This window comes from Monodelphis domestica, chromosome 7, assembly GCF_027887165.1.
Source record: "Monodelphis domestica isolate mMonDom1 chromosome 7, mMonDom1.pri, whole genome shotgun sequence".
NCBI classification, from domain to species: Eukaryota; Metazoa; Chordata; class Mammalia; order Didelphimorphia; family Didelphidae; genus Monodelphis; species Monodelphis domestica.
In genome coordinates this window covers 284,434,986-284,439,337 of record NC_077233.1, presented here as the reverse complement: position 1 = coordinate 284,439,337, position 4,352 = coordinate 284,434,986, and the positions used below count along the sequence as shown (strand labels likewise).

At 42.2% G+C, this 4,352-nt stretch overlaps 1 pseudogene; it reads left to right on the top strand.

Annotated features, from left to right (window-relative positions):
• Positions 1 to 1,591: 1,591 nt before the first annotated feature.
• Positions 1,592 to 2,597, top strand: LOC100028727 (monocyte to macrophage differentiation factor-like; annotated as a pseudogene).
• The last annotated feature ends 1,755 nt before the right edge of the window (positions 2,598 to 4,352 follow it).

Below are 4,352 nucleotides of genomic sequence, written 5' to 3'. Positions count from 1 at the left end.
TGAAAAGTAACCATAGGTGTTAAAATGTCAAATAATTGTAAAGATAGGAGAAAGTTAGATTATTTATAGTGTTGAATGGCAAACAGAATATTCTGTTTTAATTCCTGGAGGCAATAAGAAGTCGCTGGAGTTTATACTGACTGTGTGTATGTGGTCAACATGACTGGACCAGTAATTTAGGAAAATCAGTTTGGTGGTTGAATTCAGGATGGATTGTGGTGGGAAGACAGTTGAAGCATGGAGACAGACACCTCAGCAGATTATTACAATAATCCAGGTGTGAAGTGATAAAGGTCTTCACTAGAGTAGTGATAATGTCTTAGGAATAATAAGGAAAGTAGAAAGGAGAAAGCTGGATGAAGAAAGAGCATGAGTTCCATTTTGGACATACTGAGATCAAGCTATCTCCTGGATACCTAATTTGTGATGTCTGGAAGTGGAGTTGTGATTGTGAGAAAAAAAAAAGAGTTTGAGGCAGGATACCTAGATCTGAGAACCATAAACATAAAGTTGGCAATTAGATCAATGGGAGCTGATGAGATAACCAAGTGAAATAATGTGGATGAAGAGAAAAATGCCTAGGAGCAGACACATGAGGAACACCTATGGTTAGAGGGCATGATCTGCAAGGGGATACAGCAAAGAGGAAAGAGAATGAGGAGTCAGATACATAGGAAGAGAGACAGAAGAGAGTGACATCTCACAAATCTAGGATGAAGAAAGTTTCACATAGAAAAAAGTGGTCAAGTTTCAAAGGCTGCAGGGAGATCAAAGAGAATGAAGACTGAGGCAGAGTTAAGGGACTTGCCCAGGATCATACAGCTAAGTCAGTATCTGAAGGCTGATTTTTAATGCATGTCTTTCTGACTCCAGACTATGACTCTTGGCTGACTCTGATTCCACACTATGACACTTAGCTGACTCGTATAAGGATATCACAGTGTCGTAAGTCCATGTTATTGGGAGATTGGTTCAGAGAACTATGTTGAGGGAAATTAAAGATGACAAAAGTTATTTTTCTGAGCTTTCTTAAGAGGAAACAGAAGAGACAGATTTTGGCTTATAATGGATGGAAAAATGACAACTGAAACAGAGAGAAGAGCCACTTGATTATTCTTTTGTATCCTTTCTCCTCAAATCTTTGCATCTTTTCAAATCCTGATGAACTTTATACTAGAAATCAGCTAAAATGACTGGAAGTAGATGATCAGTATAAATAGGGATATCAGATGGGGATACCAACTTACCTTTGATGAATTCAAGTAACCTGGCCCTGATTAATGATATCCTTATTGCTGAGACCCTTAACATATTATTGTTGAGTCATTGTCAGTTATATATTAAGAAGTCATGCCATAGCGACCTCCCCAAGCCGAAAAGCCCGCCTGCTTTTCGGGATAGGGTTCCTGTCTCCCTCCCTCCTGCCCTGTCTGTGAAACCCCAGCTGGGCAGAGCAGTCTCCAGTGGGGAGGTGAATGGGCAGCACATAAGCCCAGCAGCCTGAGCCTGACCCTGGGAGATGAGGGCACTGAGTCTTGGGGCCAGCCACACTGAGAGCTAAGGCAGAACCCTTGAGGCATCCGGAGCATCCATGCACTTCAAAAGTAGATTCCAGCAATTCATGAATGATTGGGCCCCAACCAACATGTTATGACCATGCAGCTAACTGTTACCCACATGCACTCCTCATTGCTCCTGCTATCATGGCTGTAAAAAATAGACTCGAATACAGGACTACAATCCCCATGAGCCTTTGCTCCACTTCCCCAGAATGCCTTGTAATCTCACCTGGGCCGAGATCGAGAAGGTATTTAAGTTGATTCAAAGGCTTTTGAGGGGCTCTTGGCTCTTTTTGGACTTCCGTTTTGGAGCAGACACGGCTCTTTCCATAATGTAGGTGAGGTCTAGGCACGTGTTTTTTCTTATCCTGTATTTTCTTTTAATCCTTAACTTTAATAAACCTCTAAAAAATATAATACTCCTTGCAGAGAGAAAAGAATTTCTACCTGCCTCAGTCTCCCCATCTCCCCTAAATTTTAATCGTTACAGTGACCCTGGCCCTCCTCCATGGACTATCAGATGACTGTTGGGAGAAGATCACAGCATGGATTTATGGAATGGACCCATGTGCCCTCTTCATAGTTTGCATATTACTTTCATGTTTCATGAAAAAAAGAGTCACTTAAGGGAAATGGAGCATTATTGTCATATGTGTGATAGAATGGTGATCTATTTCTTCATTGCAGTCTCCTATGCGCTGTGGCTCAATCTCTGTGAACTTGGACCCCTGGCATTTCCTATGCATTATTTTATCTGGCTCATGGCATATGGAGGAACCATTTATGGATTTCCCTACCATGAAAAACATAACGTGATCAAGCTATTTTTCTATCTAACAATGGGATTTTCTTCTGCAGTGGGAGTAACATCAGTGAATAACACTTGCCTGGGGAGCCGTGTTCCTCAAAAGTGATGGCATCATTCCATTAGCCCATGCCATTTGGCACCTTTCTGTGGCCACAGCGACAGCAGTACATTACTATGCCATTTGGAAATACCTTCACCAACGTCCTACACACTTTATCCGACACTTATGATCCAATCTATGCTAGATATCCAAACCTGTATCACTTCAGGTGTGGAATTGGGGGTGGACCAGAGGAGACAACTGCCCAGAAAAAAAGAACTGCACTGCCTTTGCTTAATTTTTTTTAAAGAAGTCATGCCAGATTAACTACATTTCTTCCTTCCTTCCTTCCTTCCTTCCTTCCTTCCTTCCTTCCTTCCTTCCTTCCTTCCTTCCTTCCTTCCTTCCTTCCTTCCTTCCTTCCTTCCTTCCTTCCTTCCTTCCTTCCCTCCTTCCTTCCTTCCTTTTCTCTCTCTCCCTCTTTCCTTCCTTCCTTCCTTCCTTCCTCCTTCCCTTCCTTCCTTCCTTCCTTCCTTCCTTCCTTCCTTCCTTCCTTCCTTCCTTCCTTCCTTCCTTCCTTCCTTCCTTCCTTCCTTCCTTCCTTCCTTCCTTCCTTCCTTCCTTCCTTCCTTCCCTTCCTTCCTTCCTTCCTTCCTTCCTTCCTTCCTTCCTTCCTTCCTTCCTTCCTTCCTTCCTTCCTTCCTTCCTTCCTTCCTTCCTTCCTTCCCTTCCTTCCTTCCTTCCTTCCTTCCTTCCTTCCTTCCTTCCTTCCTTCCTTCCTTCCTTCCTTCCTTCCTTCCTTCCTTCCCTCCTTCCTTCCTTCCTTCCTTCCTTCCTTCCTTCCTTCCTTCCTTCCTTCCTTCCTTCCTTCCTTCCTTCCTTCCTTCCTTCCTTCCTTCCTTCCTTCCTTCCTTCCTTCCTTCTTTCCTTCCTTCCTTCCTTCCCTTCCTTCCTTCCTTCCTTCCTTCCTTCCTTCCTTCCTTCCTTCCTTCCTTCCTTCCTTCCTTCCTTCCTTCCTTCCCTTCCTTCCTTCCTTCCTTACTTCCTTCCTTCCTTCCTTCCTTCCTTCCTTCCTTCCTTCCTTCCTTCCTTCCTTCCTTCCTTCCTCCTTCCCTTCCTTCCTTCCTTCCTTCCTTCCTTCCTTCCTTCCTTCCTTCCTTCCTTCCTTCCTTCCTTCCTTCCTTCCTTCCTTCCTTCCTTCCTTCCTTCCTTCCTCCTTCCCTTCCTTCGTTCCTTCGTTCCTTCGTTCCTTCCTTCCTTCCTTCCTTCCTTCCTTCCTTCCTTCCTTCCTTCCTTCCTTCCTTCCTTCCTTCCTTCCTTCCTTCCTTAACTTCCTCATAGAATCACTAAGCTAGCAGATGATTAGAATGCCATAGATATAGCTTACCTAGATTTAATAAGTAGTTCAATCAATCTTTTATTTTTTAACATAGGGAAGTAGGATCTAGGATAGTTTTTGGATATGGTTATTATTTTTCAAATTGTTCTTAATATTTCCCAAATGTTAAAAAGTTATTGCTTTCCAAATTCAGCTTCTAACTTACTTCACCATTAGGATAGTGCAAACATATGCATTAACTAAATAATTTCCTTCTCCTTTAGGTTAAGTATTTCTGTCTTCTCCTTCACCTCCCAGTGATGCCAATATAAAAAATAAAAGGGGGATGCATTAAGATCCCTATAGGCCTCACTGAGATTTAGAATACCACATATTATTATCTTTATTTTTTTGTTTTCATTTATGTTTTTAAATATTTCCAAATTGTTGTAAGATAGTTTGAGCACATTCAGTACTGTGAAAGGCTGCATGTAGCTTGTATGTCTTGTTTTTAAACTCTGTATTAAACAGTAATACAACCAATTCTTGATTCAGCACAGTCTGGTTGACCAGACCCAAAGAACAGTTAATGAGTCAGTAGATATCCAATGGAGTACTCAAGGGATC